The sequence below is a fragment of the Pelodiscus sinensis genome, chromosome 2, assembly GCF_049634645.1.
Source record: "Pelodiscus sinensis isolate JC-2024 chromosome 2, ASM4963464v1, whole genome shotgun sequence".
In the NCBI taxonomy this organism is placed as follows: Eukaryota; Metazoa; Chordata; order Testudines; family Trionychidae; genus Pelodiscus; species Pelodiscus sinensis.
In genome coordinates, this window is record NC_134712.1 from 105,333,718 (window position 1) to 105,349,032 (window position 15,315).

The window sequence follows — 15,315 nt, forward strand, 5'->3', positions numbered from 1 at the left end:
CAGGCAAACTTATTAGTGCATTTCTGTGCTGGTGTTAGTTAACAAAATGCCTTTATTCTCCAATAAAACCCCTTAAAAATAATAGTTCAGTCAAGGTTGCAGTGCCATTCTTCAAAGGTCTTCCTTGGAATGCACAAAGAGGGAACTCCCAATTAGTAGTAAAGAGGTTATTTCACCTCTGCATTTGGTACTGGTGCAACTGCTGCTGGAATATTGTTTCCATTGCTGGTGCCCAAAATTCTAGATAGATATTGAGCACGTTCAGAGAAGAGCACAAGAATGTTTAAAGACTGAAAACCATACTTTGTACAGATAGACTCAAGGAGCTCAATTTATGTAGCTTAACAAGTAGAAGGGTAAAGGGTGATTTGATTACAATCTAGGTACCTACATGGGGAAAATATTTAACAATGGGGTCTTCTATCTAGTAGAGAAAGACATAACATGATCCCATGACTGGAAGTTAAAGCTTGAGAGATTTACCTTGGAAATAAGGCGTACGTTTTTAACAGGAAAGGTGATTAACCACTGGAACCCAAAGAAGAACTCTTAGTTAGGTCAAAAGCTTGTCTGTTTCACCAGCAGATTTTGGTCCAATAAAAGATATTACCTCACCCAACTTGTCTCTTTAATATCCTGGGGACCAACACAGCTACAATAATATTGCATATATAAACATCACTTGAAGACTTACCCAATGTTGCTCAAGTCCTTCAGGGCAGGGGCTGGCAGCATAGGGGGTGCAGGAGTTGGGGCAAGGCCTTGAGGATATGGAAAGCAGGGCATAAAGCTGGGGGCATGGGCGGTGTGAGTGAGAATTGGAGAATGAAGAGGAGTTCAGGGTGGGGAGGGTCCCATCTGGCGGGGCTGTTACCCTCTAACGCCCCTATCCACAAGGAGCCTTCTCTAGGCCCCCAACTTCCCCCTCCCCTGCCACCAGGGCCTTCTGTCTCCCCAAGCTGTCCCTCCAATCTCTAGGGGTCATCTGTCTTCCCCCAGTCACCTCAGCCTTGACTCCTCCTCCCAGCACCATGGCCAAGGGCCAGCAGCAGGGAAGAGTTTTGGGAAGGGGAGCTACTTACCCAGACTGGTGGCAGACAAGATGGCGGAGCCCCTGCTGGCCACTCTCTTGGTGGTGTGGCTGCCCACAGTGGTTTCTCCACAGTATCTCTCTCTCCTGCAGACTTGCTGCCTCCCAGTGGCCACTCTCAGTATCACATCCCTGTTGTCTATGCCCCTCCCTTTTCATGTTATGGAAAACAGTCCGATTCCCAGCACTTCCTGTTTTCTTGGCACAAACCCTGAATTTGCATTAAGATAGGGTAAGAGGAAGATGGATACCAAATTTGGTAGTCCTAGCACTTACCATTTAGGAGGAGTTATTGAACAAACAGATGGACAGACAGATACACATTTGTAAAATGTATAGATAAACAATAGTGGAACCACTAAGATTTCAGCACTATTTTTTCTAAATTCTTTCTTGGAAACAAAGATGTCACTGTGGCACGAGAAAACTGCCTGATGCCATGAACTCTTTCCCAGAAATATTGTCTCCTAGGAGAACTGTTTCTGGGAGTGGCATCATAGCACCCAAGTGTGGTGGATCTGCACATGCCCATACTATTTTGAAACGTGTCGGTATCACTGCATACCTGAGTTGCTTTCATTACAGTCTAAGATTTAGTTTATACTATAGAGTTTGTTGAGTAGGAGTTTGAAGAAAAATCATACTTCCCAGTCGATACAACTGTGCCAGCAAAACCTCCAGTTTAGGCATAATTTTGTTGACAGAGTAGGGCTTTTGTCAGCTTTAACATATGTCATTCATGAAGATGGTCTAGCTCTGGAGGCAGAAGAACTCAGGTTTTTTCAATGCCTCATAGAACCATATATCTGGGAAAAATAAGGTGAGATCTGGTTCTCTCATGACATTGCAGTACCTGTTTTTGTTGGGTACAGGCAGTCCCGGGGTTACGTACAAGATAGGGACTATAGGCTTGTTCTTAAGTTGAATTTGTACGTAACTCGGAACTGGCTCCAGATTCAGCTGCTGCTGCTGAAACTGACTAGGGGCTGACTACAGGAAGCCTGAGGCAGAGTTGCTCTGCCCCCAGCTTCCTGGAATCAGCCACTGATCAGTTTCAACAGCGGCTGAATCTGGAGCCTGGGACAGAACAGCTGGGTCGCTGCCGGGTAGGTCCCCCCAGGACCAACCCGGCAGCACCCCAGCTGCTCTACTCCAGGCATCCACAACAAAAGCCTGGTCTGCTGGGGGGTGGGGCGCACTAGCTGCGCCTTCCCCCCCAGCAGACCAGGAAGACCCGGAGCAAAGCCGCAGAGGCGGCAGGGTCCCACACCTCCGCGGCTTTGCTCCGGGTGTCCCTGGTCTTCTGGGGACCCCTCCCAGCAGACCAGGGACACCCCGAGGGACACCCCGGGACACCCAGGGACACCCCGAGCAGACCAGGGACACCCGGAGCAAAGCCTTGGAGGCGCGGGACCCCGCTGCCTCTGCGGCTTTTCTCAGGGTGTCCCTGGTCTGCTGGGGACCCCCCCAGCAGACCAGGGACACCCGGAGCAGCTTTTCTCACCCCGGAGGATGCGGTAGTGGGACCACTGCGCGTCTGGGTGGTCCCGCCGCCCGCGAGTTCCGGGGCGAGAAAAGCCCCGTTCGTAAGTGCGGATCCAACGTAAGTCGAATCCGCGTAACTCAGGGACTGCCTGTATTGTTAATTGCTTGCCATTACAGAACATTTGGTGTGTGACTTCCTCGCTGTAAGAACCGAAGCATGATGGGACAGACTTCCTAGAGAAGTCGTGCAATCTTCTTCACTGCTGGTGTTCAAAAAAGACACTGGACAGCCATCTGGCATCTTGGCAGTGGGTTAGACTAGATGACTCTTCTAGTTCCTCCTAACTGTATGATTCTGTGAACACCCAAGATGGAAATGCCCATAGCAAGAGTTCAAGTTATCATGCAGTAACCACACCCAGGCTCTCATTAAAGAGATTGCATGGGTTAACTCGTGCTCTTTGTTTGGCTGTTATAGAGCTGAGGTTCCTTTGTATAGCAAAAGGAAGTCTGATGTCCAGGGAATTGGTAAGTAAGCTCCCATCGGAGGCAAGTCTAAGAGAAAAAATGCTTCCTGCAACTCCACTTGACTGGAAATGGAAAACCAGAGCCAATGAGTGTCATGAGACACCGTGGCTCTAGACCACTTTGAGACACACTGATTTAGACAATGGCACAGAGAGTACACTTATAAAGTTTTCAGACGATACCAAACTAGGAGGGGTTGCAGTGTTTTGGAGGTTAGAGTCATAATTCACAGCACCTCATAATTCACAGCACCTCACACAGTGACCCCCTGGATCCTCACTGGAATGTCTGGCTCCTACTCTGATAAAAATATTAAATGATCCTGCTGTGGAGGCACAAGCTGCAGGAACTGGTATGGCGTGGGTGTAGTTTGGGTGTTTCAAAGGGTGTGGGTTCTTTCTATCACACCCACACCCTCTAGGTGGTATGTAGAGCAATAATGAGTGTTACCATCAGATGTATATTTGGTGGATTGCCCTTTTGCTGGTATCTTGTTGCACTAAAAAAATCTGTCATTCTTTTAGTGGTTTGCTGCTTGGAGGGTGAGCTTAATTAAAATGTAAAATGTCAAACATTAGTAAGAAGGAGGATAGCCCTGTGGGGAGTGAGGATGAATCAGATTTATTCATCACTGAGCAGCAGGCTGGTAGCCCTTCACTCAGAAAATTTTAAAAGGCAGTTAATGCTGAAGACAGAAGCACTCTGATCTCTCTATATTCTACCCAAGCTTCTGAAAAATCACCAACCACAAGTCCCACCAGTTCCAGAAATTAAAGGTAAATCTGGTACAGAGATTAAAACAGCCCCATTTAATACCTTCCTGCAGGACACAGCACACACTGTGCACTGCATTTTGATTGTAAAGAAAAATGTCTCTTGTAGGGTTTTTTTCCCTCCAATTATCAAGAAAATTCTTTGCTCTGCAGCTTATGCTGCATGTAAAAGGACTGTAAGTGAAGGGCAGTTAGTGGCAAGCCTGAAAACTAATTTGATATGCTACCTGGGAACTATTTCTTAAGGAACAGCCTCCAACAATAGAATTCTCTGTTCTACAAATCTCAAAAACAAATGCAGGTGGACCATGAAAGCTAGTTAGAAATGTGTGTTGAAGGTCAAGATTACAATGTGCACAAACTCTACATATCCTCCTAGAGGTACAATAGATTATATCCCCTGCAGTTCTGTATCATGCTGTTTCTGAACTTGGTGATTTCACCGACCTGCTATCCTCCATACTCTTCCCAGCCAAATAGTGTGTTAATAGTCCTTCCATGCCCACACATAAATTCCTCTTAAAAGCCCACTTGTGCCATACTGTTCATTATGAGTCAAGTTGACTTGTACATAAATTGACTAACATTTGTTGCCTTGCCACTAACTTCTAACTTTTCATTGATTGGCAGACAGTACCTGAGTACCTTTCTTGACAGTTTGGAAACAAGAATAGTGGGTCCTATGGTAAATAAATTGTTAAATGACACTCTGGGGGAAAAATAGGCAAGTTTTAATATTGCCTTTTTATACATGGAGAAAGCAAGAAAGTTAAGGCCAATATTTTAAAAGTTTGGTGTCTAAAAATAGGAACTTAATGCTGTATTTAATCAATTAAATAAATATCCTGTGCTCAATGCTTTTGAAAAAATTAAGCTATTTGAGTGCTCATTTTAGTCCCAAGGGTTCAAAATATTGCCTGTGGTGATTTGTGCAAATCCATAAAGTAAGTTCGTGGCAGAGGTGGGTTTAAATCTCTTGAGTCCCAATCCTGGATTATTTCCTTTGTACCATACAGCTTCTTGAGCTAGGAGCCAAACCTCTATTGTTCTAATCACAACTCTGTCACCTATTAAATATGTAGCTTTAGGCACATCCTTAACTTTTGTCATTTTTCTGAGGCCCATATTATTTACTAAATTGACTCTCAGGGATGTTAAAATTGCTAGAGAGACAAGAGGGGTGATGTAATATCTTTTATTGGGCCAACTTCTGTTAGAGAAAGAGGCGAGCTTTTGAGCTACATATGGGGCTGATGTTGATGTTTGCACAGCATTTTTTAAATATAAAGCCCTTAATAGTGATGGTGGATATATTATGCCTTTAAAATTGTTGAAATAGAAGGAAGACAAAGAGTAGAGAGGTCTGGGTTCAAGTTCGGAGTTATGGTAGTGCTACCAGTGTGTGCATTATCAATATGGAACCACAGTAACAAGCTTTGCTGTTGTGCAATTTTGGTGCGCTGCTTGTTAATTTTTAAAAAGTCACTTTTTACTGCAAGACAGCCTCAGTGGCAAGTGGAATGGAAACATAAAAGGAAGGCAACCCATACCTCTGATGGGACCCAAACCCTGCAAATATATATTTGATTAAGCCTGTCCAAGATGAAGTGAGATAAAGGAGTTGGACGGTAGGACAAAGGAGTAGATTTTTGTATATTTTTTTAAAGAATTATGTCAAGTTCCCCATTTAACTAAACTGAAGCTTTTTTAAAAGCACATGGTTGATATAGAGTACATCCTTTGTATATTTATCTGGTATTAATTTACCAAGGTTCTGCCTTATATATGTAAATAGAAAGATTGATATAAATTAACTCAGACAGGTTATCATGATTTTTTCTACCAGCCCCTCTGTTAGTCATTATATTTTTGTCATTTTCTTTTGGGACTTTTATTCATTTCACCCTTTTCAGATATTCATCTGCAAAATTTTTACTTCTGTGCAAATACAGTAGACGTGTGTACATAAAAGTATGTATAACAGACAGTCAAAACAGGAAATCCTTAAACTCCTCAAATTTCAGATTTTTTTCGGGGTCTTCTCCTCCTCCAAAGAGTCTGGTAAGATATAGTAGAGAAGCACTCAGTGCTGTCTACCACAGAAAGAACACCCTAAATAAGCCAATCTTGAGACTAGCTAAAAATGTATTAGATAGCAGCAGCCATTTTAAGTCTTTCTATAAAAAGACAATGCAAAGAATTTAAACTTTAGTTGCTAATCTACAGCTGGTAAGTTCTTTTCCATTATTTGAGCATATGTTCCAGACTTACCAGAGTCAAGGCAAGGTGGACCCAGGAACACTAGATGGAAGGATAGTCAAGATGCTATATACACAATACCTTGTGACATACAGGCTATGTACGGATGTATAGAGAACACTGGTAGGCCGCTGGCAATTTTCTAACAACTGTAGATAAAATTTTTACATGAGCATCATTTGTCCCTTCCACCTCCATTCATTGAAGCAGCAGCAAGCCCAGCCCCCAGACTTTTGGATTCTGTGAAAACCATACATTTAAAAGGATGCTATCCTAGGAGATCTATTTGTCTTTGAATCAGGTACATGGAACACTGTAGTTTCTTTCCACTCCCTCGAAGCATGATTCTTGGTTTTTTTCAGGGTTCTTTCCCTCACTATTGTTTTGTAGTATATTCAGACACACTGCCACCAGACATATTGATCTGACCATTGAAGTAAGTTTGAATAAAAGGTTTGCTGAGCTAAGGTCTCCTCTCTGTCTCATATTAGCAACATTCAGTCAGAGCCCCAAAAAATCAGACTCGCTTGCAACAAAAATAGTCCTGCGACTCTTTTATATTTTCCTATCACTTATTTCCAACAACAATGAAATTAAAGATCTGCGATAGCCTAGGCAGCCATGTGATGATTTATTTATGTGCATGTCAATTCCTAGAGTTGCCAGAGAAATTGATTGTCAATTTTTCAGTGGAGCCAGGTGAGAAAGAATGAGATGAGCTGACAAAAAGAAATGTCATTTTTAACTAATGTGCTCAGGTTATTCCCAGAAAAAAACAATCTCTATAACAAAAAACATGGCTGATTTACTTCTAATTAAGCATTCACTCTAGTTATGTGGCTCCCCTTGGCAGTCTGAGTTTTCATGGTTCTGGTCATTCTAGCTTTTGGTATCTCTGCTAGACTACCTTATCCAGACAGGATATCTCCTGCATTTGTAATTCCCAAGTTATCAACAATTAGAGGCAAAACCAAAACTCCTGAACTCTTGGCAAATACATGAAAGGAGCACACAATTTTAACTAGATCATTTAAAAAGGCAATTCATTGTAATTTAAGATATGTAGATTTTGTTAATTTTGAACATTCAACAGTTTTACTTAAAATCCTTAAAATTAAGTGTTTTTTACACTCAGCATAAAATCTGATTTTACAAAATAGAAAAGACAGAAAACATTTGGGAGGTGGAAAAAAAGAATAGAGCAACAATGTAAACTTCCAAATTACAATCAAATGGGGGAGTTGTCTATAGCATCTTACCTAACATATTGTCGCAGAACTTTTCTGCTGTGTCACATTGGTCATTACTGTAACACTAAATGAGAAATAACTCCATCTGTTAAAAAAGAAAAAAAAAGCAGCTGTTATCCTTATGCAAAAATAGCATTAACAAATACCAAGCAAACACAGTCCTTTTAACTTTTACTGTCACAGCTTTAGTCTTGTTTTATTTGTGTCACATAAGCTACCATAACACTTCTATTGTTGTGGTAATAAACTCCCGTCAAAAAACAAATGAACAAAAGTGGACCCTGTGAAAGGAATAAAGACTATTAAGGTTAAAACAGTCCTTCCATCCTTCTTATTGAAAGATTTGAAGGGCATAAGTGACTCATGGTAGCACTTGGTGGGGGAACAGAAGGGAAGGTGCAGCTCCCAAAATTTTAATTGCTAGCTGGGGTGCTCCTTTATTCCCCCTCCCTATTCCTCTGAATGGCCCTCCCTACACCTTCTCCCCCCTACATGCAGCAGTCACCAACATGCGAGGAGACAGCACAGAGATGCCCTGCCCTTCTGCTGATTCATTCTAGCAGCCAAACTAAGTGGGTCCCATTAATTACAACTAAAGAATGGAAGAGAATGAGAGCCTCACTGAGTATTTCCACACAGACATTGGGAGAAATTCTTGTGGCTTGGTCCACAGATTTGAAGCAGCAGAGCTCACGCTACTGTGCAAAAAATAGAAATATTAGTGATCTGGCTTGGGCTGGTACTTGGTCTATGAGACCTAAGAAGGGGGTGGGCTTCAGAGACCAAATTCCAGAGTTAGAATCACAGCAGTGTCAACACAGCTATTTTAGTAGGTTAGCCTGAGCCCAACTAGCATAAGTGTATTAATTAAAGCTCCAAGCTATTAATTAAGACCTACCGTCCGAGGCTGAGGGACAGTAATCTCCTTCAACAGTCAGACAGAGGAGAAAGCCTGGGATGAGGTTTATGATTTGTTGGAATTTCAGTTAAATAATGATGGGAAATCCCAGGCAGAGGGCACATTTGGACCATACTCAGAGTGTATGGACTGAGGTATGAACTAGGTGGGAATTCATCTAAGTAGGATATAGTTTTCTGTAGCCGGGGTTTGACTATGATATGGCAAGTCTGATCATGCATTGAGCTCTATTCCAGCCCATGACATACGATGGAGTGAACTCTAAAGAGAACCAGAATCCAACACACAAGGAGGCCCAATCTTAAAATGGTCTCTACTGACATTATGGCCTGGGCAGGCCTTACCATGAGGCGAACTGAGGCAGCCGCCTCAGGTGACAGACTGTGGGGGGGCGCCACTAAGGCCCAGAGAATTGAGACCTTTCAAAGTTTTGGCCCAAGCGAGGAGACATAGGGGCATCATTTGAGCTCCCCACCTGTAGCCAGACAGGAACCCCCCTTGTAACATCCATTTTTGCTAGCCTGTAGCATCCAGGGCACACAGAGTAGAAGGCCCAGGCTGTGTGACCGTGAATGGCTGTAAACAGAGATACGCCAATTGCTGACCAAGAGGCTGCCAAGGAGTGCCCTTGACTCAAACCCATATTGATACGAACACACAGCCGTCCGCGGGGGGAGGAATCTCTCGCCCAGTAAAAAAAAAAATGTCTAGTATTCACAATTTAGTTATCTCTCTCGCAAGTGTAAATTAACTTGAAACTTGCTTGTAAGAACTGGCACCACAAAACGGACCAGTACAATTTGGCATCATAGATAAGAAAGAGGATACGGGCCCCCAGGGGTATATAGATAGGTCCAGCAGCATATTTTCTCTGAGTGTCAATCTACCATCTATCTGCTGGTTGGGTTAGGTGTTTGATCTCCCGAGGTTCCAGAGGGGACGCCCACCTCGTATTTGTCTTTCCTAGGAATTGAGAGACCGGCCCTGGCCTGACACGCTGGAGTCGAGAGGCACAGAAAGGGGTAAAAATTGTACCTGGATGTGGTCCTTTGCTTAAGTATATATATACATAGTGTTAGAGCTCTTTAAAGATTAAGCTGTCACTTGGTACCATTATTTCTATTTTCTATCTTTACCTTTTTCCTGTGATCATTTTTAAGACATATATATTTATATATACATATATACATATATACATATATATATATATATATATATATATTTGCTAGCATTTAAGAAATAGAGCAATAGTCATTGTAACCATATGCTTTTATAAGTCTTTTAATAAACCTGTAACTGTTTAAGTTTTAACCTGACTCCTCCAGTTGCTGTAACAGAACCAAGCACAATTTAAAAGAACTTCAGCCGGTCATAAAAGGGACAGACATAGGGAGAGCTTGGGCGTTTGGATCTGTGTCACTCCCAGGTGACAAGATCCGTTGGGGCACCTTTTCAGCCTTTCCTAGGCTGCCCGCTGCGAAGGAACTTTGTGTTCTAGCAGCTAAAATCTAAGGTGTAATAAGCTCTTCCTATATAACAGGGCGTCTGTTGGCCTGCTGGCCACCCTCTGCGATGGGACCCCGGTCCTAGCAGTAAAGACACGGACGTTAAACCTTTTCTCGGAAGCATACACACACACACTGCCCTGACCGTCGGCTGACACCACCTCAGGTGCCAAAATGTTGTGGGCCAGCCCTTATTATGTTTCTCCTCAGTCCATAATGTTCCCTTATAGAACAATGACCAAATACTCATTTCTTCAACCCCTGACTGCACTGGATATCACCATATATGCAGTGCCCCAAATGGGACATATGGCATTAGGGATCTATTCATTGCATTTAAAACATTTCACCCAAGCCTTGACTAAATGATACCATTAAAGATGAGAAGGGGAGGTGGTGTTTGAGTCTGACTAGGTTCAGGCTAGTGGTTCAGGGTGTGGCTTTGAGACCAACTCTGGCCTGAGCTTTGAGTTCTGACCTGACAATGCCAAATATACATAAATTGTGCTTTTATGAGACCTAACTAAAAAAATCAGGGTGTTCTCCTAAAAGCAGCTGATTTGTGAGTGTTACACTATCTTGGGCAAAAATCTTGTCAGAATAGTTGCTTTAACATGAGCTCTACTACATCCAATCTCAAAGGGCATGTCTACACATCAAACTTATTTCAAAATAACTTTCCTAGCATCGACACAAGTCAACCACTATTTCAAAATTAAATCAAAATAGCGGAGGGCTTATTTCAAAATTGGTCAACCTCTTTCCAAGAAGAATAACACCAATTTTAAAATTGCTATTTCAAAATAAGTGCTGTGTAGACACTTATTTCGAAATAGGGGGCTTCCAGCCGTCCCAGGGTGCCCTGGTGGCCACTCTGGCCTCAACCAAGAACACTCCTTTCCCTACTCCCCTCTCCGGAGCCCTTAAAGGGGTAGACTCTGGCCACAGTGCCTGTGCCAGCTCCAAGCCTGCCAGCCCAGAGCCAGCAGTCACTGCCCTGACCCAGCGGCCCCAAAACATGAGCCAGCAAGCCACTGGCAGCCAGCCCTCCACCGCTCCCCAGGAGCAGTCTGTTAGCTCCCAGGAGCCTTCCAGGGCCCCGGAGAAGGTGGGCCGCTTCCTGGTCCAAGGCGGAGATCTTGGACCTTATTCAGGTTTGGGGGGATGCCCCCAACGTCCATGATCTCCACAGTAGTTGGGGAAACGCGGATGTCAATGGCAGGATAGCTTCCAGCCTGGCCACCAAAGGCCACATGCGAACCCAGGAGCAGATTCGCATGAAAATCAAGTTGGTCCAGCGAGACCCCCAACCCTGAGCTTCCCCTCCCCCTTTTTCCTCTTGCTTCCCTGTGACGGGGCGCTCACGCCCCGCACTGAGAGTGCGCCGGGAAGGGCCGGGCGGAGTGACGGGGCGCTCACGCCCCGCACTGAGAGTGCGCCGGGAGGCGCCGGGCGGTGGGACGGGGCACTCACGCCCCGCGCTGAGGATGTGCCGGGAGGCGCCGGGCAGCCACATCAGGGGGCGGGGAACACGGCCCAGCCCGCCACGGCGGGCTACCGGAACACGCCAGCAGCCGGCACAGGGAGCGTTGGGGGGCAGCGTGCGTCGCCCAGCAGGGCCCAAGAAGAAGGGGCCGGAGAGGCGCCTGATGATGACGTCACAGGCGAGGGGCAGCCAGGAGGCACCGCAGGGGAAGTGACGCAAGGGGGGAACAGAGCCGGCGGGGGATTTAAACCGAGGGCTGGCACGGTGGAGGGGAGCGCGGTGGATGGAGCAAGGCGGAGAGAAACGGAGGGAGAGGTGTGAGAGGAGAGGTCAAGGGAAGCGGGCCGGGAGGCCTGGTGGAGCAGGAAGCGGCCCAGGGCGGGGTCGTGGAGCCCGTGAGCGGGTGTGTTTTGGGGCGTTCCCCCATCCGCAAGGGAGGGACCACGGGTCCCTGCCTTTAGGGCCCTGGGCCGGGGTTCGGAGAGGGGGCGGGCCCGAACCCCCCTACTCCGCCAGCAGGCCGACCGGCTCGGGTGTAACGCGAGTGTGCGCGATAAAAGGGCCAACGGCCTTAAGGGTGACTTCTCAGGCTGAACTCTCTGTACCACAATTAGCACATAGTGGACTCTGGGGGTTGAGCCCGTTTACACGTGGTGGAGAATGTGGGTGTAGGTCTCTGGGCCCCGGGAGTAAGAAGGGGCTCTAGGAAGTAGAGTTACTCAAAAAAAAAAAAAAAAAAAAAAAAAGAGGTGGTGGGCATAAAACAAGGGAGGTAGGGTGATTGATCCGTTTGGGTGTTTGTTTGAAAAGAACTAGGTGTTGACCACCCGCATCTTACAGTTGACCCCCCCTGAACGCATAATGGAGGTCAACAAGATCATAGAATGGCTGGTGGACAACCAGAAGCAGCAACAGCAGCATCAGAATCAGGTGTTGCGGGACTTGATGACCCAATTCCAGGACCAGCAGCGGCAAATGCTGAAAGAAATCAGAGAAGGGGCGACCGCCCGAGGAACCGCGCCTGGAGCAGAGCCGGGCTCCCCAGGAGATGGAGAAGGTGGCGCCATCCCGGGCGCCCAGCTACCGCTGCGATTGACAAAGCTGGGACCCGAAGACGATCCAGAAGCGTTTTTGGTCACCTTTGAGCGAGTGGCTACCGCCGCGAAGTGGCCACAGGAGCACTGGGCCACCCTGCTAGCCCCCTTCCTAACCGGTCCGGCCCAATTGGCCTATAGAAGTATGGCAGACAAGGATGCTTTGTGTTATTACAAAGTTAAAGAAGCCGTGTTGGACCAGCTGGGCATATCCCCGGAGACGTACCGACAGCGATTCCGAGATACCCGCTATGACCCGAAGGAGCGCCCACGGGCGCTGGGGCAGCGGGTCAGGGAAGCAGGCATGCGATGGTTGGAACCTGCCAACAAGATCGGGCTGCAGGTAGCGGAGCAAGTGGTGTTAGAACAGTACCTCCGGATCCTGCCCGCCGAGGGGCAAAAGTGGGTTCGCCGACACTGGCCAGAGTCGCTGGAAGAGGCGATCACGCTGATGGAGCGCTTTTCGGCAGCGGAGGAAACGGGGGGTAGACATCCCCCTCCCACTCCCGCGGGGCCTCGACGGAGCCCAGCCAGTAGCGGAGGGGCGGACACCTCACACCGGGCAGACCCACCGGCCCGTAGACCATCATGGGGCCCGGGGGTAGAGCGAAAACTGGCCCCAGTCTGGAACCCGCCAAGGAGGAGCGAGAACCAACCGGGAGCGAGCGGGGACCCCGGGACACCCAGCCCGAGGGCAGACCCTAGCCCGAGGGGAGCCTGCTTCCAGTGTGGCGAGGAGGGGCACTTTAAAAAAGATTGCCCCTTGATGGATTGTACCTTCGGGCAGAGAAGACGGGACGGGACAGCCGGGACCACTTCGTCAAGAGCCCAGGTAACCAGGTTGATAAGCCTGAACGGGAAGCGGGTAAGGGCAGTGGTGGACTCGGGGTGCGGCCAGACCATGGTGCGGGAGGACATGGTCCCCGATTCCCAAACCCGGGGGCCCCAGATCTGGATGAGGTGCGTGCACGGGGACGTACATCCGTACTATACCGCCCACGTATGGATTGATGATGGGCAGATCCGGGCGCGCTGCCAGGCCGCTATATCCCCCAAACTCCCCTACCCAGCACTGCTAGGGAGAAACTGGCCCGGGCTGGCCGCCCTGCTAAAGGAATGGGGGACGGGTCACAAGGGCCCGGGGCCGGGACAAAAGAAACCCGTTCTGGCAGCCCAAGGGGAAGAGGTCCCCACCTCAGGGGAAACCGTAACCAGCAGAGACTGGGTTCCCTGGCCGAATGGGCACGGGAGAACTTACAGAGAGCCCAGGAGGGGCAGTGCCAGCAATATAATCAAAGAGCCCAGGTCCGAGAGTTCGCGCCAGGCGACCAGGTGTTGCTCCTCTTACCAGACAGAGAATCCAAGTTGTTGGCACGCTGGCAGGGGCCCTTCAGGGTGTTAAGGAAGGTCGGGGAGGTGGATTATGAGATACAGCTGGATGGTCCGCGGAGGGCCACCCAGATCTACCATATTAACTTATTGAAGCGGTGGGTGCCCCGGGAAGCCTTCCTGGTAGAAACACAGATGAAAGATGTGGAATTCGGACCATGGGGAGACCCGGAGGTGACGGTCAAGGAAGTCACGCTGGGGACCGAACTCACGGGACAACAACAACAGGAGCTCCGGGATCTACTAGAGAGGCACCGGAGGTGCTGACGAGCAGACCGGGACGGACGCATCTGGCCCAGCATGAGATCGTCACCGAACCAGGGAAGCGGGTATTGGACCAGGTGAGACCCCTCCCCCGTAAGATGTGGGACGTCGTAAAAAAGGAGCTGGGGGACATGCTGGACTGGGGGGTAATCGAGGAATCGCACAGCGGGTGGCGGAGCTCGATTGTGCTGGTTCCCAAGGCAGAGGGGGCCCTCCGGTTTTGTATTGACTTCAGGAAGGTGAATGCGATCTCTCAGTTCGACGCATACCCTATGCCACGCATCGATGAGCTGCTGGACCAGCTGGGGAAGGCCCGGTACCTCTCCACGATCGACTTAACGAAAGGCTACTGGCAGATCCCGCTGTCGCCAGCAGCCCGAGAAAAGACAGCCTTCTCAACCCCCTTCGGCCTTTACCAGTTCCGGACCATGCCGTTCGGCCTGCATGGGGCAGCCGCAACATTCCAACGCCTCATGAACCGGGTCTTGAGAGAACACCAGCCCTACGCGGCCGCGTATATTGATGACATCATAGTATTCAGTGAGACGTGGGAGCAACATCTAGGACACGTGGCAGCAGTCCTGGAGGCCTTGAGACAAGCTGGCCTCACGGCCAATCCCAAGAAATGCCAGTTCGGGAAGAAGGAGGTGACGTATCTGGGGTACACGGTAGGTCGGGGGACGGTGAGGCCCCTGGTGGATAAAATCCAAGCAGTGCGGGACTACCCTATCCCCACCACAAAAAGACAAGTAAGACAGTTTCTGGGGTTGGCGGGGTACTACCGTCGATTCGTGGCCCAATTTGCATCGCTAGCCACCCCGCTAACGGACTTGACCCGCAAAGGGAAGCCCCAGAGAGTCCAGTGGACGGAGCAGTGTCAGAAGGCCTTTCAGGCTCTAAAAGAAAGACTGACTCAGGCGCCGGTGCTCGCCCAGCCGGACTTTTCAAAACCCTTTACCCTTCAAACCGACGCGTCGGAAACGGGGTTAGGGGCCGTATTAACGCAGGAGATGGGGGGGGCCGAGCACCCAATACTGTATCTGAGCCGGAAACTGTTTGATAGAGAGAAGGGATACGCCACTATCGAGAAAGAGGCACTAGCCATTAAGTGGGCGGTAGATGCTCTCCGATACTTTCTTGCAGGGGCCTGCTTTACCCTGGTAACGGACCACGCCCCTCTGAAATGGCTCAATACCATGAAGGATACCAACCCAAGAATACTCTGGTGGTACCTGAGTCTGCAGCCATACAAGTTCAAAATCATGCATCGACC

At 48.2% G+C, this 15,315-nt stretch overlaps 1 long non-coding RNA gene across 2 annotated transcripts in view; it reads right to left on the bottom strand.

The window, feature by feature from the left end:
- LOC142826760 (uncharacterized) overlaps positions 1-15,315 on the bottom strand; it is a 109,941-nt gene that overhangs the window by 36,279 nt on the left and 58,347 nt on the right. For both annotated transcript variants that reach the window (XR_012900992.1, XR_012900993.1), the window contains exon 2: positions 7,395-7,470. This is a non-coding gene — a long non-coding RNA (uncharacterized LOC142826760). The remainder of the gene's footprint in view (positions 1-7,394; positions 7,471-15,315) is intronic.